Source organism: Carcharodon carcharias, chromosome 9, assembly GCF_017639515.1.
Source record: "Carcharodon carcharias isolate sCarCar2 chromosome 9, sCarCar2.pri, whole genome shotgun sequence".
Taxonomy (NCBI): domain Eukaryota; kingdom Metazoa; phylum Chordata; class Chondrichthyes; order Lamniformes; family Lamnidae; genus Carcharodon; species Carcharodon carcharias.
This window is the reverse complement of record NC_054475.1, coordinates 44,346,460-44,369,171: the sequence shown is the minus strand read 5'-3', so window position 1 is coordinate 44,369,171 and position 22,712 is coordinate 44,346,460. Positions and strand designations below refer to the sequence as shown.

At 53.7% G+C, this 22,712-nt stretch overlaps 1 protein-coding gene across 2 annotated transcripts in view; it reads right to left on the bottom strand.

Annotated features, from left to right (window-relative positions):
* fance (FA complementation group E) overlaps positions 1–16,127 on the bottom strand; it is a 235,753-nt gene extending 219,626 nt beyond the window's left edge. For both annotated transcript variants that reach the window (XM_041194850.1, XM_041194852.1), the window contains exon 1: positions 16,048–16,127. The gene's annotated coding sequence lies outside the window, so the exon portion shown is untranslated. The remainder of the gene's footprint in view (positions 1–16,047) is intronic.
* Positions 16,128–22,712: the final 6,585 nt, after the last annotated feature.

Sequence of the window (22,712 nt, the reverse complement as noted above, 5' to 3'; positions counted from 1 at the left end):
TTACCCGGCCCTGTCTCTCTCTCTCTCTCCCGGGTATTTACCCGGCCCTGTCTCTCTCTCTCTCTCCCGGGTATTTACCCGGCCCTGTCTCTCTCTCTCTCTCCCGGGTATTTACCCGGCCCTGTCTCTCTCTCTCTCTCCCGGGTATTTACCCGGCCCTGTCTCTCTCTCTCTCTCCCGGGTATTTACCCGGCCCTGTCTCTCTCTCTCTCTCCCGGGTATTTACCCGGCCCTGTCTCTCTCTCTCTCTCTCTCTCCCGGGTATTTACCCGGCCCTGTCTCTCTCTCTCTCTCCCGGGTATTTACCCGGCCCTCTCTCTCTCTCTCTCCCGGGTATTTACCCGGCCCTGTCTCTCTCTCCCGGGTATTTACCCGGCCCTGTCTCTCTCTCTCTCTCCCGGGTATTTACCCGGCCCTGTCTCTCTCTCTCTCTCCCGGGTATTTACCCGGCCCTGTCTCTCTCTCTCTCTCCCGGGTATTTACCCGGCCCTGTCTCTCTCTCTCTCTCCCGGGTATTTACCCGGCCCTGTCTCTCTCTCTCTCTCCCGGGTATTTACCCGGCCCTGTCTCTCTCTCTCTCTCCCGGGTATTTACCCGGCCCTGTCTCTCTCTCTCTCTCCCGGGTATTTACCCGGCCCTGTCTCTCTCTCTCTCTCCCGGGTATTTACCCGGCCCTGTCTCTCTCTCTCTCTCTCTCCCGGGTATTTACCCGGCCCTGTCTCTCTCTCTCTCTCTCTCCCGGGTATTTACCCGGCCCTGTCTCTCTCTCTCTCTCTCCCGGGTATTTACCCGGCCCTCTCTCTCCCGGGTATTTACCCGGCCCTCTCTCTCCCGGGTATTTACCCGGCCCTCTCTCTCCCGGGTATTTACCCGGCCCTCTCTCTCCCGGGTATTTACCCGGCCCTCTCTCTCCCGGGTATTTACCCGGCCCTCTCTCTCCCGGGTATTTACCCGGCCCTGTCTCTCTCTCTCTCTCCCGGGTATTTACCCGGCCCTCTCTCTCCCGGGTATTTACCCGGCCCTCTCTCTCCCGGGTATTTACCCGGCCCTCTCTCTCCCGGGTATTTACCCGGCCCTCTCTCTCCCGGGTATTTACCCGGCCCTCTCTCTCCCGGGTATTTACCCGGCCCTCTCTCTCCCGGGTATTTACCCGGCCCTCTCTCTCCCGGGTATTTACCCGGCCCTCTCTCTCCCGGGTATTTACCCGGCCCTGTCTCTCTCTCTCTCTCCCGGGTATTTACCCGGCCCTGTCTCTCTCTCTCTCTCCCGGGTATTTACCCGGCCCTGTCTCTCTCTCTCTCTCTCCCGGGTATTTACCCGGCCCTGTCTCTCTCTCTCTCTCTCCCGGGTATTTACCCGGCCCTGTCTCTCTCTCTCTCTCCCGGGTATTTACCCGGCCCTGTCTCTCTCTCTCTCTCCCGGGTATTTACCCGGCCCTGTTTCTCTCTTTCTCTCCCGGGTATTTACCCGGCCCTGTCTCTCTCTCTCTCTCTCTCCCTGGTATTTACCCGGCCTCTCTCTCTCTCTCCCGGGTATTTACCCGGCCCTCTCTCTCTCTCTCCCGGGTATTTACCCGGCCCTCTCTCTCTCTCTCCCGGGTATTTACCCGGCCCTCTCTCTCTCTCTCCCGGGTATTTACCCGGCCCTGTCTCTCTCTCTCTCTCCCGGGTATTTACCCGGCCCTGTCTCTCTCTCTCTCTCCCGGGTATTTACCCGGCCCTCTCTCTCTCTCTCCCGGGTATTTACCCGGCCCTGTCTCTCTCTCTCTCTCCCGGGTATTTACCCGGCCCTGTCTCTCTCTCTCTCTCCCGGGTATTTACCCGGCCCTGTCTCTCTCTCTCTCTCCCGGGTATTTACCCGGCCCTGTCTCTCTCTCTCTCTCCCGGGTATTTACCCGGCCCTGTCTCTCTCTCTCTCTCCCGGGTATTTACCCGGCCCTGTCTCTCTCTCTCTCTCCCGGGTATTTACCCGGCCCTGTCTCTCTCTCTCTCTCTCTCTCCCGGGTATTTACCCGGCCCTGTCTCTCTCTCTCTCTCCCGGGTATTTACCCGGCCCTCTCTCTCTCTCTCCCGGGTATTTACCCGGCCCTGTCTCTCTCTCCCGGGTATTTACCCGGCCCTGTCTCTCTCTCTCTCTCCCGGGTATTTACCCGGCCCTGTCTCTCTCTCTCTCTCCCGGGTATTTACCCGGCCCTGTCTCTCTCTCTCTCTCCCGGGTATTTACCTGGCCCTGTCTCTCTCTCTCTCTCTCCCCCGGGTATTAACCCGGCCCTGTCTCTCTCTCTCTCTCCCGGATATTTACCCGGCCCTGTCTCTCTCTCTCCCGGGTATTTACCTGGCCCTGTCTCTATCTCTCTCTCCCGGTTATTTACCTGGCCCTGTCTCTCTCTCTCTGCCGGGTATTTACCCGGCCCTGTCTCTCTCTCTCTCTCCCGGGTATTTACCCGGCCCTGTCTCTCTCTCTCTCTCTCCCGGGTATTTACCCGGCCCTGTCTCTCTCTCTCTCCCTCCCGGGTATTTCCCGGCCCTGTCTCTCTCTCTCTCCCTCCCGGGTATTTACGGGGCCCTGACTCTCCCTCTGCTGGGTATTTGCGGGGCCCTGACTCTCCCTCGCCCGGGTATTTGCGGGGCCCTGACTCTCCCTCGCCCGGGTATTCGCCGGGCCCTGACTCTCCCTCGCCCGGGTATTCGCCGGGCCCTGACTCTCCCTCGCCCGGGTATTCGCCGGGCCCTGACTCTCCCTCGCCCGGGTATTCGCCGGGCCCTGACTCTCCCTCGCCCGGGTATTCGCCGGGCCCTGACTCTCCCTCGCCCGGGTATTCGCCGGGCCCTGACTCTCCCTCGCCCGGGTATTCGCCGGGCCCTGACTCTCCCTCGCCCGGGTATTCGCCGGGCCCTGACTCTCCCTCGCCCGGGTATTCGCCGGGCCCTGACTCTCCCTCGCCCGGGTATTCGCCGGGCCCTGACTCTCCCTCGCCCGGGTATTCGCCGGGCCCTGACTCTCCCTCGCCCGGGTATTCGCCGGGCCCTGACTCTCCCTCGCCCGGGTATTCGCCGGGCCCTGACTCTCCCTCGCCCGGGTATTCGCCGGGCCCTGACTCTCCCTCGCCCGGGTATTCGCCGGGCCCTGACTCTCCCTCGCCCGGGTATTCGCCGGGCCCTGACTCTCCCTCGCCCGGGTATTCGCCGGGCCCTGACTCTCCCTCGCCCGGGTATTCGCCGGGCCCTGACTCTCCCTCGCCCGGGTATTCGCCGGGCCCTGACTCTCCCTCGCCCGGGCATTTGCCGGGCCCTGACTCTCCCTCGCCCGGGCATTTACCGGGCCCTGACTCTCCCTCGCCCGGGCATTTACCGGGCCCTGACTCTCCCTCGCCCGGGCATTTACCGGGCCCTGACTCTCCCTCACCCGGGCATTTACCGGGCCCTGACTCTCCCTCCCCCGGGCATTTACCGGGCCCTGACTCTCCCTCGCCCGGGCATTTACCGGGCCCTGACTCTCCCTCGCCCGGGCATTTACCGGGCACTGACTCTCCCTCGCCCGGGCATTTACCGGGCCCTGACTCTCCCTCGCCTGGGTATTTATCCAGCCCTGTCTCTCCCTCTCCCGGGTATTTACCCGGCCCTGTCTCTCCCTCTCCCGGGTATTTACCCGGCCCTGACTCTCTCTCTCCCGGGTATTTACCCGGCCCTGTCTCTCTCTCTCCCGGGTATTTACCCGGCCCCGTCTCTCTCTCTCCCGGGTATTTACCCGGCCCCGTCTCTCTATCTCCCGGGTATTTACCCGGCCCCGTCTCTCTCTCTCTCTCGGGTATTTACCCGGCCCTTTCTCCCTCTCTCTCTCCCGGGTATTTACCCGGCCCTGTCTCTCTCTCTCCCGGGTATTTACCCAGCCCTGTCTCTCTCTCTCCCGGGTATTTACCCGGCCCTGTCTCTCTCTCTCTCTCTCCCGGGTATTTACCTGGCCCTGTCTCTCTCTCTCTGCCGGGTATTTACCCGGCCCTGTCTCTCTCTCTCTGCCGGGTATTTACCCGGCCCTGTCTCTCTCTCTCTCCCGGGTATTTACCCGGCCCTGTCTCTCTCTCTCTGCCGGGTATTTACCCGGCCCTGTCTCTCTCTCTCTGCCGGGTATTTACCCGGCCCTGTCTCTCTCTCTCTCTCTCTCCCGGGTATTTACCCTGTCCTGTCTCTCTCTCTCTCTCCCGGTATTTACCCGGCCCTGTCTCTCTCTCTCTCTCTCCCGGGTATTTACCCGGCCCTGTCTCTCTCTCTCTCTGCCGGGTATTTACCCGGCCCTGTCTCTCTCTCTCTGCAGGGTATTTACCCGGCCCTGTCTCTCTCTCTCTGCAGGGTATTTACCCGGCCCTGTCTCTCTGTCTCTCTCTCCCGGGTATTTACCTGGCCCAGTCTCTCTCTCCCGGGTATTTACCCGGCCCTGCCTCTCTCTCCCGGGTATTTACCCGGCCCTGCCTCTCTCTCTCTCTCTCCCGGGTATTTAACCGGCCCTGTCTCTCTCTCTGTCTCCCGGGTATTTACCAGGCCCTGTCTCTCTCTCTTCCGGGTATTTACCCGGTCCTGTCTCTCTCTCCCGGGTATTTACCCGGCCCTCTCTCTCCCTCCCGGGTATTTACCCGGCCCTCTCTCTCTCTTTCTCTCTCCCGGGTATTTACCCGGCCCTGTCTCTCTCTCCCGGGTATTTACCCGGCCCTCTCTCTCTCTCTCTCCCTGGTATTTACCCGGCCCCCCCTCTCTCTCTCTCTCCCTGGTATTTACCCGGCCCTCTCTCTCTCTCTCTCCCTGGTATTTACCCGGCCCTCTCTCTCTCTCTCTCCCTGGTATTTACCCGGCCCTGTCTCTCTCTCCCGGGTATTTACCCGGCCCTGTCTCTCTCTCCCGGGTATTTAACCGGCCCTGTCTCTCTCTCCCGGGTATTTACCCGGCCCTGTCTCTCTCTCCCGGGTATTTACCCGGCCCTGTCTCTCTCTCTCTCTCCCGGGTATTTACCCGGCCCTGTCTCTCTCTCTCTCTCCCGGGTATTTACCCGGCCCTGTCTCTCTCTCTCTCTCCCGGGTATTTACCCGGCCCTGTCTCTCTCTCTCTCTCCCGGGTATTTACCCGGCCCTGTCTCTCTCTCTCTCTCCCGGGTATTTACCCGGCCCTGTCTCTCTCTCTCTCTCCCGGGTATTTACCCGGCCCTGTCTCTCTCTCTCTCTCTCCCGGGTATTTACCCGGCCCTGTCTGTCTCTTTCTCTCCCGGGTATTTACCCGGCCCTGTCTCTCTCTCTCTCTCTCCCGGGTATTTACCCGGCCCTGTCTCTCTCTCTCTCCCGGGTATTCAGCCGGCCCTGTCTCTCTCTCCCTCCCGGATATTTACCCGGCCCGGTCTCTCTCTCTCTCCCGGGTATTTACCCGGCCCTCTCTCTCCCTCCCGGGTATTTACCCGGCCCTCTCTCTCCCTCCCGGGTATTTACCCGGCCCTCTCTCTCTCTTTCTCTCTCCCGGGTATTTACCCGGCCCTGTCTCTCTCTCCCGGGTATTTACCCGGCCCTCTCTCTCTCTCTCTCCCTGGTATTTACCCGGCCCCCTCTCTCTCTCTCTCTCCCTGGTATTTACCCGGCCCCCTCTCTCTCTCTCTCTCTCCCTGGTATTTACCCGGCCCTCTCTCTCTCTCTCTCTCCCTGGTATTTACCCGGCCCTCTCTCTCTCTCTCTCTCCCTGGTATTTACCCGGCCCTCTCTCTCTCTCTCTCCCTGGTATTTACCCGGCCCTCTCTCTCTCTCTCCCGGGTATTTACCCGGCCCTCTCTCTCTCTCTCCCGGGTATTTACCCGGCCCTGTCTCTCTCTCCCGGGTATTTACCCGGCCCTGTCTCTGTCTCTCTCTCCCGGGTATTTACCCGGCCCTGTCTCTGTCTCTCTCTCCCGGGTATTTACCCGGCCCTGTCTCTCTCTCTCTCTCCCGGGTATTTACCCGGCCCTGTCTCTCTCTCTCTCTCCCGGGTATTTACCCGGCCCTGTCTCTCTCTCTCTCTCTCCCGGGTATTTACCCGGACCTGTCTCTCTCTTTCTCTCTCCCGGGTATTCACCCGGACCTGTCTCTCTCTCCCGGGTATTCACCCGGACCTGTCTCTCTCTTTCTCTCTCCCGGGTATTCACCCGGACCTGTCTCTCTCTCCCGGGTATTCACCCGGACCTGTCTCTCTCTCCCGGGTATTCACCCGGACCTGTCTCTCTCTCCCGGGTATTCACCCGGACCTGTCTCTCTCTCCCGGGTATTCACCCGGACCTGTCTCTCTCTCCCGGGTATTCACCCGGACCTGTCTCTCTCTCCCGGGTATTCACCCGGACCTGTCTCTCTCTCCCGGGTATTCACCCGGACCTGTCTCTCTCTCCCGGGTATTCACCCGGACCTGTCTCTCTCTCCCGGGTATTCACCCGGACCTGTCTCTCTCTCCCGGGTATTTACCCGGACCTGTCTCTCTCTTTCTCTCCCGGGTATTCACCCGGACCTGTCTCTCTCTCCCGGGTATTCACCCGGACCTGTCTCTCTCTCCCGGGTATTTACCCGGACCTGTCTCTCTATCCCGGGTATTTACCCGGACCTGTCTCTCTCTCTCTCTCGGGTACTTACCCGGCCCTGTCTATCTCTCTCTCGGGTACTTACCCGGCCCTGTCTATCTCTCTCTCGGGTACTTACCCGGCCCTGTCTCTATCTCTCTCTCGGGTACTTACCCGGCCCTGTCTCTCTCTCTCTCTCCCGGGCATTTACCCCGGCCCCCTCTCTCTCTCTCCCGGGCATTTACCGGCCTCTCTCTCTCGTCGGGTGTTTACCCGCCCTGTCTCTCTCTCCGGGTATTTACCCCGGCCCTGTCTCTCTCTCTCTCGTCCGGTATTTACCCGGCCCTGTCTCTCTCTCTCTCTCCCGGGTATTTACCCGCCCTCTCTCTCTCTCTCCGGTATTTACCCGGCCCTCTCTCTCTCTCTCTCCCGGGTATTTACCCGGCCCTCTCTCTCTCTCTCCGGGTATTTACCCGGCCCGTCTCTCTCTCTCTCCCGGGTATTTACCCGGGCCCTCTCTCTCTCACTCCCGGGTATTTACCCGGCCCTCTCTCTCTCTCTCCCGGGTATTTACCCGGCCCTCTCTCTCTCTCTCCCGGGTATTTACCCGGCCCTCTCTCTCTCTTCTCCCGGGTATTTACCCGGCCCTGCTCTCTCTCTCTCTCCCGGGTATTTACCCGGCCCTCTCTCTCTCTCTCTCCCGGGTGTTTACCCGGCCCTCTCTCTCTCTCTCCGGGTATTACCCGGCCCTCTCTCTCTCTCCCGGGTATTTACCCGGCCCTCTCTCTCTCTCTCCCGGGTATTTACCCGGCCCCTCTCTCTCTCTCTCCCGGGTATTTACCCGGCCCTCTCTCTCTCTCTCCCGGGTATTTACCCGGCCCTCTCTCTCTCTCTCCCGGGTATTTACCCGGCCCCTCTCTCTCTCTCTCCCCGGGTATTTACCCGGCCCTCTCTCTCTCTCTCCCGGGTATTTACCCGGCCCTCTCTCTCTCTCTCCCGGGTATTTACCCGGCCCTCTCTCTCTCTCTCCCGGGTATTTACCCGGCCCTCTCTCTCTCTCTCCCGGGTATTTACCCGGCCCCTCTCTCTCTCTCTCCCGGGTATTTACCCGGCCCTCTCTCTCTCTCTCTCCCGGGTATTTACCCGGCCCTCTCTCTCCTCTCTCCCGGGTATTTACCCGGCCCTCTCTCTCTCTCTCCCGGGTATTTACCCGGCCCTCTCTCTCTCTCTCCCGGGTATTTACCCGGCCCTCTCTCTCTCTCTCCCGGGTATTTACCCGGCCCTCTCTCTCTCTCTCCCGGGTATTTACCCGGCCCTCTCTCTCTCTCTCCCGGGTATTTACCCGGCCCTCTCTCTCTCTCTCCCGGGTATTTACCCGGCCCTCTCTCTCTCTCTCCCGGGTATTTACCCGGCCCTCTCTCTCTCTCTCTCCCGGGTATTTACCCGGCCCTCTCTCTCTCTCTCCCGGGTATTTACCCGGCCCCTCTCTCTCTCTCTCCCGGGTATTTACCCGGCCCTCTCTCTCTCTCTCCCGGGTATTTACCCGGCCCTCTCTCTCTCTCTCCCGGGTATTTACCCGGCCCTCTCTCTCTCTCTCCCGGGTATTTACCCGGCCCTCTCTCTCTCTCTCCCGGGTATTTACCCGGCCCTCTCTCTCTCTCTCCCGGGTATTTACCCGGCCCTCTCTCTCTCTCTCCCGGGTATTTACCCGGCCCTCTCTCTCTCTCTCCCGGGTATTTACCCGGCCCTCTCTCTCTCTCTCCCGGGTATTTACCCGGCCCTCTCTCTCTCTCTCCCGGGTATTTACCCGGCCCTCTCTCTCTCTCTCCCGGGTATTTACCCGGCCCTCTCTCTCTCTCTCTCCCGGGTATTTACCCGGCCCTCTCTCTCTCTCTCCCGGGTATTTACCCGGCCCTCTCTCTCTCTCTCCCGGGTATTTACCCGGCCCTCTCTCTCTCTCTCCCGGGTATTTACCCGGCCCTCTCTCTCTCTCTCCCGGGTATTTACCCGGCCCTCTCTCTCTCTCTCCCGGGTATTTACCCGGCCCTCTCTCTCTCTCTCCCGGGTATTTACCCGGCCCTCTCTCTCTCTCTCCCGGGTATTTACCCGGCCCTCTCTCTCTCTCTCCCGGGTATTTACCCGGCCCTCTCTCTCTCTCTCCCGGGTATTTACCCGGCCCCTCTCTCTCTCTCTCCCGGGTATTTACCCGGCCCTCTCTCTCTCTCTCCCGGGTATTTACCCGGCCCTCTCTCTCTCTCTCCCGGGTATTTACCCGGCCCTCTCTCTCTCTCCCGGGTATTTACCCGGCCCCCTCTCTCTCTCTCCCGGGTATTTACCCGGCCCTCTCTCTCTCTCTCTCCCGGGTATTTACCCGGCCCTGTCTCTCTCTCTCTCTCCCGGGTATTTACCCGGCCCTCTCTCTCTCTCTCCCGGGTATTTACCCGGCCCTCTCTCTCTCTCTCCCGGGTATTTACCCGGCCCTCTCTCTCTCTCCCGGGTATTTACCCGGCCCTGTCTCTCTCTCTCTCTCCCGGGTATTTACCCGGCCCTCTCTCTCTCTCCCGGGTATTTACCCGGCCCTCTCTCTCTCTCCCGGGTATTTACCCGGCCCTCTCTCTCTCTCTCCCGGGTATTTACCCGGCCCTCTCTCTCTCTCCCGGGTATTTACCCGGCCCTCTCTCTCTCTCCCGGGTATTTACCCGGCCCTCTCTCTCTCTCCCGGGTATTTACCCGGCCCTCTCTCTCTCTCCCGGGTATTTACCCGGCCCTCTCTCTCTCTCCCGGGTATTTACCCGGCCCTCTCTCTCTCTCTCCCGGGTATTTACCCGTCCCTCTCTCTCTCTCTCTCCCTGGTATTTACCCGTCCCTCTCTCTCTCTCTCTCCCTGGTATTTACCCGGCCCTCTCTCTCTCTCTCTCTCTCCCTGGTATTTACCCGGCCCTCTCTCTCTCTCTCTCTCTCCCTGGTATTTACCCGGCCCTCTCTCTCTCTCCCGGGTATTTACCCGTCCCTCTCTCTCTCTCTCTCCCTGGTATTTACCCGGCCCCCTCTCTCTCTCTCTCCCTGGTATTTACCCGGCCCTCTCTCTCTCTCTCTCTCTCCCTGGTATTTACCCGGCCCTCTCTCTCTCTCTCCCGGGTATTTACCCGGCCCTCTCTCTCTCTCTCCCGGGTATTTACCCGGCCCTCTCTCTCTCTCTCCCGGGTATTTACCCGGCCCTCTCTCTCTCTCTCTCCCGGGTATTTACCCGGCCCTGTCTCTCTCTCCCGGGTATTTACCCGGCCCTGTCTCTCTCTCTCTCTCCCGGGTATTTACCCGGCCCTCTCTCTCTCTCTCCCGGGTATTTACCCGGCCCTGTCTCTCTCTCTCTCTCTCCCGGGTATTTACCCGGCCCTGTCTCTCTCTCTCTCTCCCGGGTATTTACCCGGCCCTCTCTCTCTCTCTCTCTCCCGGGTATTTACCCGGCCCTGTCTCTCTCTCTCTCTCCCGGGTATTTACCCGGCCCTGTCTCTCTCTCTCTCTCCCGGGTATTTACCCGGCCCTGTCTCTCTCTCTCTCTCTCCCGGGTATTTACCCGGCCCTGTCTCTCTCTCTCTCTCCCGGGTATTTACCCGGCCCTGTCTCTCTCTCTCTCTCCCGGGTATTTACCCGGCCCTGTCTCTCTCTCTCTCTCTCTCTCCCGGGTATTTACCCGGCCCTGTCTCTCTCTCTCTCTCCCGGGTATTTACCCGGCCCTCTCTCTCTCTCTCCCGGGTATTTACCCGGCCCTGTCTCTCTCTCCCGGGTATTTACCCGGCCCTGTCTCTCTCTCTCTCTCCCGGGTATTTACCCGGCCCTGTCTCTCTCTCTCTCTCCCGGGTATTTACCCGGCCCTGTCTCTCTCTCTCTCTCCCGGGTATTTACCCGGCCCTGTCTCTCTCTCTCTCTCCCGGGTATTTACCCGGCCCTGTCTCTCTCTCTCTCTCCCGGGTATTTACCCGGCCCTGTCTCTCTCTCTCTCTCCCGGGTATTTACCCGGCCCTGTCTCTCTCTCTCTCTCCCGGGTATTTACCCGGCCCTGTCTCTCTCTCTCCCTCCCGGGTATTTACCCGGCCCTGTCTCTCTCTCTCTCTCTCTCCCGGGTATTTACCCGGCCCTGTCTCTCTCTCTCTCTCTCTCCCGGGTATTTACCCGGCCCTGTCTCTCTCTCTCCCGGGTATTTACCCGGCCCTGTCTCTCTCTCTCTCTCTCCCGGGTATTTACCCGGCCCTCTCTCTCCCGGGTATTTACCCGGCCCTCTCTCTCCCGGGTATTTACCCGGCCCTCTCTCTCCCGGGTATTTACCCGGCCCTCTCTCTCCCGGGTATTTACCCGGCCCTGTCTCTCTCTCTCTCTCCCGGGTATTTACCCGGCCCTCTCTCTCCCGGGTATTTACCCGGCCCTCTCTCTCCCGGGTATTTACCCGGCCCTCTCTCTCCCGGGTATTTACCCGGCCCTCTCTCTCCCGGGTATTTACCCGGCCCTCTCTCTCCCGGGTATTTACCCGGCCCTCTCTCTCCCGGGTATTTACCCGGCCCTCTCTCTCCCGGGTATTTACCCGGCCCTGTCTCTCTCTCTCTCTCCCGGGTATTTACCCGGCCCTGTCTCTCTCTCTCTCTCCCGGGTATTTACCCGGCCCTGTCTCTCTCTCTCTCTCCCGGGTATTTACCCGGCCCTGTCTCTCTCTCTCTCTCTCCCGGGTATTTACCCGGCCCTGTCTCTCTCTCTCTCTCCCGGGTATTTACCCGGCCCTGTCTCTCTCTCTCTCTCCCGGGTATTTACCCGGCCCTGTTTCTCTCTTTCTCTCCCGGGTATTTACCCGGCCCTGTCTCTCTCTCTCTCTCTCTCCCTGGTATTTACCCGGCCCTCTCTCTCTCTCTCCCGGGTATTTACCCGGCCCTCTCTCTCTCTCTCCCGGGTATTTACCCGGCCCTCTCTCTCTCTCTCCCGGGTATTTACCCGGCCCTCTCTCTCTCTCTCCCGGGTATTTACCCGGCCCTGTCTCTCTCTCTCTCTCCCGGGTATTTACCCGGCCCTGTCTCTCTCTCTCTCTCCCGGGTATTTACCCGGCCCTGTCTCTCTCTCTCTCTCCCGGGTATTTACCCGGCCCTCTCTCTCTCTCTCCCGGGTATTTACCCGGCCCTGTCTCTCTCTCTCTCTCCCGGGTATTTACCCGGCCCTGTCTCTCTCTCTCTCTCCCGGGTATTTACCCGGCCCTGTCTCTCTCTCTCTCTCCCGGGTATTTACCCGGCCCTGTCTCTCTCTCTCTCTCCCGGGTATTTACCCGGCCCTGTCTCTCTCTCTCTCTCCCGGGTATTTACCCGGCCCTGTCTCTCTCTCTCTCTCCCGGGTATTTACCCGGCCCTGTCTCTCTCTCTCTCTCCCGGGTATTTACCCGGCCCTGTCTCTCTCTCTCTCTCTCTCTCCCGGGTATTTACCCGGCCCTGTCTCTCTCTCTCTCTCCCGGGTATTTACCCGGCCCTCTCTCTCTCTCTCCCGGGTATTTACCCGGCCCTGTCTCTCTCCCCGGGTATTTACCCGGCCCTGTCTCTCTCTCTCTCTCCCGGGTATTTACCCGGCCCTGTCTCTCTCTCTCTATCTCCCGGGTATTTACCCGGCCCTGTTTCTCTCTTTCTCTCCCGGGTATTTACCCGGCCCCTGTCTCTCTCTCTCTCTCCCGGGTATTTACCCGGCCCTGTCTCTCTCTCTCTCTCCCGGGTATTTACCCGGCCCTGTCTCTCTCTCTCTCTCCCGGGTATTTACCCGGCCCTGTCTCTCTCTCTCTCTCCCGGGTATTTACCCGGCCCTGTCTCTCTCTCTCTCTCCCGGGTATTTACCCGGCCCTGTCTCTCTCTCTCTCTCTCTCTCCCGGGTATTTACCCGGCCCTGTCTCTCTCTCTCTCTCCCGGGTATTTACCCGGCCCTGTCTCTCTCTCTCTCTCCCGGGTATTTACCCGGCCCTGTCTCTCTCTCTCTCTCCCGGGTATTTACCCGGCCCTGTCTCTCTCTCTCTCTCCCGGGTATTTACCCGGCCCTGTCTCTCTCTCTCTCTCCCGGGTATTTACCCGGCCCTGTCTCTCTCTCTCTCTCTCCCGGGTATTTACCCGGCCCTGTCTCTCTCTCTCTCTCTCTCCCGGGTATTTACCCGGCCCTGTCTCTCTCTCTCTCTCTCTCCCGGGTATTTACCCGGCCCTGTCTCTCTCTCTCTCTCTCTCCCGGGTATTTACCCGGCCCTGTCTCTCTCTCTCCCGGGTATTTACCCGGCCCTGTCTCTCTCTCTCTCTCTCTCCCGGGTATTTACCCGGCCCTCTCTCTCCCGGGTATTTACCCGGCCCTCTCTCTCCCGGGTATTTACCCGGCCCTCTCTCTCCCGGGTATTTACCCGGCCCTCTCTCTCCCGGGTATTTACCCGGCCCTGTCTCTCTCTCTCTCTCCCGGGTATTTACCCGGCCCTCTCTCTCCCGGGTATTTACCCGGCCCTCTCTCTCCCGGGTATGTACCCGGCCCTCTCTCTCCCGGGTATTTACCCGGCCCTCTCTCTCCCGGGTATTTACCCGGCCCTCTCTCTCCCGGGTATTTACCCGGCCCTCTCTCTCCCGGGTATTTACCCGGCCCTCTCTCTCCCGGGTATTTACCCGGCCCTGTCTCTCTCTCTCTCTCCCGGGTATTTACCCGGCCCTGTCTCTCTCTCTCTCTCCCGGGTATTTACCCGGCCCTGTCTCTCTCTCTCTCTCTCCCGGGTATTTACCCGGCCCTGTCTCTCTCTCTCTCTCTCCCGGGTATTTACCCGGCCCTGTCTCTCTCTCTCTCTCTCCCGGGTATTTACCCGGCCCTGTCTCTCTCTCTCTCTCTCCCGGGTATTTACCCGGCCCTGTCTCTCTCTCTCTCTCTCTCCCGGGTATTTACCCGGCCCTGTCTCTCTCTCTCTCTCTCCCGGGTATTTACCCGGCCCTGTCTCTCTCTCTCTCTCTCCCGGGTATTTACCCGGCCCTGTCTCTCTCTCTCTCTCCCGGGTATTTACCCGGCCCTGTCTCTCTCTCTCTCTCTCTCCCGGGTATTTACCCGGCCCTGTCTCTCTCTCTCTCTCTCTCCCGGGTATTTACCCGGCCCTGTCTCTCTCTCTCTCTCCCGGGTATTTACCCGGCCCTGTCTCTCTCTCTCTCTCCCGGGTATTTACCCGGCCCTGTCTCTCTCTCTCTCCCGGGTATTTACCCGGCCCTGTCTCTCTCTCTCTCCCGGGTATTTACCCGGCCCTGTCTCTCTCTCTCTCCCGGGTATTTACCCGGCCCTGTCTCTCTCTCTCCCGGGTATTTACCCGGCCCTGTCTCTCTCTCTCTCCCGGGTATTTACCCGGCCCTGTCTCTCTCTCTCTCCCGGGTATTTACCCGGCCCTGTCTCTCTCTCTCTCCCGGGTATTTACCCGGCCCTGTCTCTCTCTCTCTCTCCCGGGTATTTACCCGGCCCTGTCTCTCTCTCTCTCTCCCGGGTATTTACCCGGCCCTGTCTCTCTCTCTCTCTCCCGGGTATTTACCCGGCCCTGTCTCTCTCTCTCTCTCCCGGGTATTTACCCGGCCCTGTCTCTCTCTCTCTCTCCCGGGTATTTACCCGGCCCTGTCTCTCTCTCTCTCTCCCGGGTATTTACCCGGCCCTGTCTCTCTCTCTCCCGGGTATTTACCCGGCCCTGTCTCTCTCTCTCCCGGGTATTTACCCGGCCCTGTCTCTCTCTCTCTCCCGGGTATTTACCCGGCCCTGTCTCTCTCTCTCTCGGGTATTTACCCGGCCCTGTCTCTCTCTCTCGGGTATTTACCCGGCCTTGTCTCTCTCTCTCGGGTATTTACCCGGCCTTGTCTCTCTCGGGTATTTACCCGGCCTTGTCTCTCTCTCTCCCGGGTATTTAGCCGGCCCTGTCTCTCTCTCGGGTATTTAGCCGGCCCTGTCTCTCTCTCGGGTATTTAGCCGGCCCTGTCTCTCTCTCGGGTATTTACTCGGCCCTGTCTCTCTCTCGGGTATTTAGCCAGCCCTGTCTCTCTCTCGGGTATTTACCCGGCCCTGTCTCTCTCTCGGGTGTTTACCCGGCCCTGTCTCTCTCTCGGGTGTTTACCCGGCCCTGTCTCTCTCTCGGGTATTTACCCGGCCCTGTCTCTCACTCTCTCTCTCGGTTGTTTACCCGGCCCTGTCTCTCTCTCTCTCGGATATTTACCCGGTCCTGTCTCTCTCTCTCTCTCCCGGGTATTTACCCGGCCCTGTCTCTCTCTCTCTCTCGGGTGTTTACCCGGCCCTGTCTCTCTCTCTCTCTGGTATTTACCCGGCCCTGTCTCTCTCTCTCTCTGGTATTTACCCGGCCCTGTCTCTCTCTCTCTCTCTCTCTCCCGGGTATTTACCCGGCCCTGTCTCTCTCTCTCTCCCGGGTATTTACCCGGCCCTGTCTCTCTCTCTCTCGGGTGTTTACCCGGCCCTGTCTCTCTCTGTCTCCCGGGTATTTACCCGGCCCTGTCTCTCTCTCTCTCTCCCGGGTATTTACCCGGCCCTGTCTCTCTCTCTCTCTCTCTCTCCCGGGTATTTGCCCGGCCCTGTCTCTCTCTCTCTCTCGGGTATTTACCCGGCCCTGTCTCTCTCTCTCTCTCTCCCGGGTATTTACCCGGTCCTGTCTCTCTCTCTCTCTCTCCCGGGTATTTACCCGGTCCTGTCTCTCTCTCTCTCTCGGGTATTTACCCGGCCCTGTCTCTCTCTCTCTCTCTCTCTCTCTCGGGTGTTTACCCGGACCTGTCTCTCTCTCTCTCTCTCGGGTGTTTACCCGGCCCTGTCTCTCTCTCTCTCTCTCTCTCTCTCTCGGGTGTTTACCCGGCCCTGTCTCTCTCTCTCTCCCGGGTATTTACCCGGCCCTGTCTCTCTCTCTCTCCCGGGTATTTACCCGGCCCTGTATCTCTCTCTCTCTCCCGGGTGTTTACCCGGCCCTGTATCTCTCTCTCTCTCCCGGGTGTTTACCCGGCCCTGTCTCTCTCTCTCTCTCCCGGGTGTTTACCCGGCCCTGTCTCTCTCTCTCTCTCCCGGGTGTTTACCCGGCCCTGTCTCTCTCTCTCTCGGGTATTTACCCGGCCCTGTCTCTCTCTCTCTCTCCCGGGTGTTTACCCGGCCCTGTCTCTCTCTCTCGGGTATTTACCCGGCCCTGTCTCTCTCTCTCTCTCCCGGGTGTTTACCCGGCCCTGTCTCTCTCTCTCTCTCTCTCGGGTATTTACCCGGCCCTGTCTCTCTCTCTCTCTCGGTTGTTTACCCGGCCCTATCTCTCTCTGTCGGGTGTTTACCCGTCCCTGTCTCTCTCTCTCGGGTGTTTACCCGGCCCTGTCTCTCTCTCTCGGGTATTTACCCGGCCCTGTCTCTCTCTCTCTCTCTCTCTGTCGGGTGTTTACCCGGCCCTGTCTCTCTCTCTCGGGTGTTTACCCGGCCCTGTCTCTCTCTCTGTCTCTCTCGAGTGTTTACCTGTTTTCTCCCGGGACTTTTTTCTGTTGATTTCCCACCGTCGCCGCCGCTATTTCAAATCTTTTTCCGTCACTTCCGCTCAGTTTTTTTTCGGGTTCCGCGCGCAGCTTCCGCTCCCCTTGGCGGGAACTCCCTGGCTTCTTTTCCTCTGGTGGCGGGAATGCCGCCGAAAGCCAAGAGAGCGATTAAACCGCTTCCCGTGATTGATGGACAGGACATGGCGCTGGTTTTTAAAACTCTACCCCTGCGTCCTTCTTCCTGCCCCGGGCTTTGTGATGGATTCAATGCCGAACTCACTCAGAACTGAAAATGGTTATCGTCTCAGTAAAAATTATGCAACCGTGAATTTTAATTACATTTTCCTGATTTTTTTTTGCCCTACCGATTCTCTTAAGATTGAGGCCTCAGCTTTCTAATAAAACAAATCCGGGTCATAACTGAATTTGCCATCTGATATTTTTACCTTCCCCCCTTTCTGAAGGCTCACTTTTGCTGGGCTATAATTTCAGCTCTGAGAAGATGGTTATATGGAGTCGAAACGTTAACTCTCTTTCTCCGCCGATGCTTTCCAGCATTTTCTTTTTTTATTTCTGATTTCCAGTAATCTGCAGTATTTTTGCTTTTATACAATTTCAGATTCTTTGGCATTTCGCCCAAACGGATAGTGACGGTGAGAACTAGCAGCCTATTCAACTACAATAGCCATCACAGCAGCGTTGTAAAGTTTCACAAGAATTACTTGATAGGGTGATCATGAGTGAAAACTCTACCAGATTTTCTCTAATTTTAACTGCAGCAACCAGTTGTTGTGCCCAAAAGTTTTAGCTGAAATCAACCAACTCAATAAAGCCATAGATTGTGATTAAACACATGATGCATTTCACATTGCCTGTAAAATCAAGATAGCAACCAGACCATTCCTGCTTAATAGCAAAAATCTCCATAATATCTGGCCTTAATACACACCCAGTTCTGTTTAATTATTACATGTAATGTAAAGCACAGAAATAGGCTATTTGGCCCAACTGGCCTGCTGATCTTTATGCTTCACACATGATTAAGTGAAAAAAACTTATTATTTGCCTCAGGCCCCCTCTATGCCTTCAAGTTTTAGACTTTTCCTGCAGACATTCATGTAATTTTTGGTCTTTCATTTAAGAAGGAATATTTTGCATAACTATTGCTTTAATCAAAAAGCCTGTCAGTGCTATTCTTATGTTGCCATAATTTTGGGGGAAAGTATCAGCATTTTGAAGAAGTTCATCAGCTTTTACTAGTTTTCTAGTTGCCACATATGGTAAAATTAAATCAGTATATTGGGAATTTTGCTTCATTCACTATTTTAGAAGGGGAAAGATGCAAGGAGAAGCTCAAAAGCTTTAATCAGTTTGGTAAAGATTATGATATAAGGATTGTTCATGATCTAGACAAGATAAAGTGTTGTATTAAATGACATACCTTTTCTCATTCCAACTGCGAAGGAGAATCAGCAAATAACTCATGGTAACCCAGTTCTGAGCACTACCAAAGGTCTAATTTAAGAGATGCATTTCCAGAGGCTTGGCAGTATGTGCCATATCACCTGCTGCAACAAATTGGCCTAGGAATGCAGCATGGTAGGAGTAAAACTAGCCAGAAGAAATGAAGAACATGCAGATTTAAAAATTTCCTTTCCACTGCATCGCCATTTATTTACATTAAGTTACAAAGTTATGGCAAATGGAGAGGGAGTAGCTATGAAAAAGTTTTGAAAATTAAAATCTAAGTAAAATTGTGACCCGAAGATGACAGAACCACATGCTATGGAGCTAAGGGGAAAGGAAATTATCAAACTTACATTAATAGCCAATTTAATATCTACTGCACTTTTATCTAAATTTTAAGATTTTGATCAATTTTTCTTATTTGTAACTTGAAAATCTTATTTGTTTTAAATCATTTAGAATTCTGGTATGTTAATAAAATTTTATAACTACCCTGAAAATATTCGCAAACCTCACCATTACATTTTATCCCCAAAACTGCAGTAAAATATCTACATAATGTAGGGCTGGATTGTCCCTACCAAGGAAAAAATTTCCTGCTTTGCTGAACCTGCCTTGGGATAAAGTGGCCAAATATGCACAATTTTCGCAGTGTGTGAGGGGGACAGGTAGAGGCAGGATAGAAATGGGCCCACCAACCCCAGGAGCAGAGCGTAAGTGGCCGAGGGGATGGGTGAGGCAGGCTGGTTAGAAGGCCAACATCATTTCTCTTGGACTTTGTCCCAGTTGTTTAAGACATTGTTAGGCCCTCTAGCTCTCACCCCCTCAGCCCCCACGCTCCCTCATAGCTCCCATGCCAACTCCATAGCCACTCATTCAGTATATACCACAGGCAGACCTAGGGAGCCATGTGGAGATGAAAAAATGAACTTGTAAGAACCTAACACAGCTCTCGCTTGTACACACTTGATAGTGAAAAAAACTCCCATTCATGAAATCCATTCAAAGCTTTTACATATCACGTAATCTCTTATAAAAACAAACTTCTATTCATACCCCAGATCAAAGACAATTGGTCCCTCAATACCCTTTGAAACCATCGACCAAACTTTGAACTCAGAACCCCCTGCTGAGACAATTATAGTTCTTTGAAATGCAGTCAAGCATTCATAGCCCTTGGGGAAATTTCAATGAATAACTCAATTGAAACTGCACAACCAGATGCAAATGTTTTCTAACCTACGTCAGATGGTCTGTCAATCAAAGCAGTCCAGAAGGGGGTTCTTTTTTAACTCTCAATGACAGCTTTAACCAGTGTTTTTAATGTCTAAAGTGGGGGATTTAAAAAACTTCAAATCATGACACACTTATCCGCCTTTCAAGAGCATTCACATCTATTCCATAAATTTACAACTCCCACACCGCTGGTTGAAGTCCTTGCAGCTACCAAAATGGGGTCTGTTTGAACTTAGCACTAAGTTAAAATGGTCCTGCTGAGTTTGCGCTTGCCACCTGTGTGAATCACATCCTGCTACGTTCCCCCTGCTGGAAAAAAATTGGATGTGTCAGAAATGGGAGTGGCAGTTAAAGGATATAGAAGATAGACAAGAAAGTAGAGGCCACAATCAGATCAGCCATGATCTTATCAAATTGAAGAGCAGGCTTGAGGAGCCAAATGGCCTACTCCTGCTCCTAATTTGTATGCTTGTATGTTCTGCATCAGGATCCTGCCTGCCTTTTTTAAAGGTCCGCAGAGTCTTCCTCAATCCACAAAAATCTGGCCTATAGGCTTTTTCAGGTTCATTCAGGAATACTATTTCCCAATACCAATATTAACAAATGGTGAACCTTTATTGCCTCAGGATTACAACAATTTGCACACATATCAATTAAACAGTATCACTTTTTAAAATGCAGGAAGAATATTGTCTCCATTTCCAACAACAGCACCTGCGGGGAGTTGAGTTCACACTGCTAGTTTGTATTGTTGTGTGGTTGGGGGAAAGGTGAATTCTACATATGCATGTTCAAACACATTCATGGAATTCTGCTCATGGGCCTGTGACTGTGACTCCCCCCAGCGAAATGTATGGGATTTTCAGCTCTGCACCAATCATTTGAATGTGAAGGCTAGAGCTAAGGAGTACCACAAATCATTTTTTAAACAATTCCAACATAATTTTTTTCTAACCATTTTCTACTGGCTGCTTTCACACAGTAGCTGATGAGCATTATTACCACTTCTTCTCCTTGTAGTCTTCTTGTTGCTGTAGATTTCAGCACTGATGAATATTAGATGGTTTTATATTGCCGTTTTATCACCGGTCAGTGCCCAGAAGGATGAGGTAATGCCCAAACCTGTGTCGATGTTCTTTACAAAGTACCTTCCACATCTCAACAAAACGTCTCTTAAAATGTATCTGGATGATGAAATATGGCAGGCATATCACTGAGTTACAATGCAAGCAAGGAAAAGGATCAACTAAAGATGGTTTACAAGAGAGAGCCATTTGTTGCACTGAATGAATGTGATCGGTTATATTCCACTTGTTTTATTTTGTCATGGTTATGGAACATCATAATTATTGATGAATGAAAAAACAGGTTTGGGAAAATGCAGATTTTATCCTTATTTACAGAATAATCTAACAGTTATTAAAATTCTCTGCTGATGAAAACAGAACAGCTAATGTCATACAATCAGGTGTTGTAGCGGGCTTCTTAAAATTTTAGCCAGTTTATTGGTTTACTAAATTGAAAGGTGCTATAAATTACAATTGGAAAAATCGGAAATTTGTTTTTTATGCTGACCAATACCCTAGAGTAGACTGTGTAATATATGACTTTTTTTCAAAATCACTCAAAGATGCTCAACCTTTTTAAACTGAGGACATGTGATAAAACCAGTGAATGGGAAATGGGTCATCTTGAACTTTAAAACCTTTAAGGTTGGTGCAGGACAAAAATAAATTCCTTACACTAACATTTAGTGATAGCACATGACATTTAAACAACAGTAAATTAAGGGTTTGTAAGTATGAAAAGTGGTGCTGCCAAGATGAAGTGACTTTAGTCAGGGACAGTGACATACCAAAGGTGTGATGATGCATCAAAAAGTGATTTTTCCCTCCCAATTTATTTCTCTTCTGATCTTCTCTCACTGTACATTTTTGTCTAAAGGGATGGTGCAGCTGGCCTGGGTTAGCTGCCTTTCCATGACTAAAACTGTTTTTGATAGGACAAACATCGCAAAAAGCATGAGATAAAACAGCAACAGTACTTTCCTTCACCGTGCTACCTTCATTATTCCAGTCAGCATTCGAGATGGATGATGGAGTAATGAGCTGCATTATTCCAATATTCCTTCATAAGTTTCCAGAATATAGTGGCTGTTTAAATCAAAAATGTCTACCATAGGTGACATATTAAATTGAAATTAATGTCTTGTGTCTTAACTAGTTTCTCATAGATAACAAACTATTCACATTCCCCAATACTTAACATAATTCCAGTTACCTTAATTATACTCAACATTCTTATTTACTTTATTACTTATTTACTCTAACCCATCTTAAATTATTAATTATTTGATATGGATAATGATCAGAAGTACTAGTTGCTACGTGACAATCCCATGTCACAAACCACAGACTGCCCAGACAGTCTACTTAACCTGTTTTGTACAGTGGTCACTACAGAAAACCAGTATTTGTAATTTAAAATAATTTGCTCAGACAGTGAGTAAACTCAGATTGTCATAATTAATTGCTCTAATTCAGTTAAAACCCAAAAACAAAGGAAGTCAATATCTCAAATTGTATATTCGATGTATGAATGTACTTCCATGTATATATATTCAACAAGCAAAGATAGCACATGATTGCAAATACCAGTAGATTACAAGTTTTCTTCAGCTAGCCTTGTGGAATATTATATAACCCTATTGAATATGTATGTGGAAAATTAGCTCTTGCCATTAAAACAAAGATTGAAATTTAAAACTTTTCTAACAATCTTAATGTTAACTAAACTAGGGCTTTCAAATTGTAAAGGGGTGGAACCAGCACCCTGAAAAGCAGTTTCAACTACGCTGAAAAGACAATAATCTTTTAATTTATCCGTTTTCTCTCATTTCAAATTTATCTTTCACTTTCTGATGTTTGTTTGTAAAGTGTTCTTTATGTAATCTCATTGCAGCCTTTCTCTGCTGTGGAAGAGGTGCCATGAATTCCTCCTTTATTCTTAATCAATTCACTTTCCAAAAGTGCTATGAATGCCTCTCGCCCTTCTCCCATATCTGTAAGGCACTTGGCTTGAGTAAACAAATCACATCATTCTGCCACTTCCACCCCCAATTTCTTGAGACTGGATTCAACTCCTTAGGTTATTTTTTCTCTCTGTTCACTGATTAGGATCTTTCTGCAAAGTACCCTATGTGCCCTCTGTCATATTACTTGATTTTTTTTTTAATAGCTGAGATTCTTTCAGACTTGAACTATCTGACTGGATGCTTCATTCTCAGCCTCTACCTCTGTTACCTGATTCTTCAATACATTGTTCTCAGTTTTGAGATAAGTCTCCGTAGAAAGGGACTAAGTGGAGCTTGTGAAAAGATATTCAGGTTTTCAATGTCCTACTTTTGTATTTGAGTTTCTGCATTTCAGCCTCCTGCAGCTGTTTAACATAAAACCATAAAAAATGAGAGTAGAAGTAGGCCACACTTTCTTGCCCTATACTCATAATCCTTAGTCTCCAGAAATCTATTGATCTCAGTCTTGAATATACTCACTGAACATTCACAGCTCTCTGGAGTAGAAAATTCCAAAGGTTCACAACCCTCTGAGTGAAGAGGTTTCTCAGCTCAGTCCTAAATGGCAGATCTTCTGCTTATGCTATCTACATAGTTTTAAATTCACTATTTCCATCATCGCCTAATCTTTTTCCGTGACAATATGCTGCAGCACTAAAAATAGACCTTGCACCATAGTGACTGAATTTGCTTCTTTTATTTGTGCCATGGATGCTCAGCCTACCAGATACTCAATGATGGTTTTGACTAGGTTCCCCAATCCCAACTGTTCTTTCCCCTTTAAGACCAATCACCAATGTTGACCTTAATATTTATTGATTTATTTTCCAATCTTATTCATTTTAGTTTATAGTCACTACCACCTATAATTA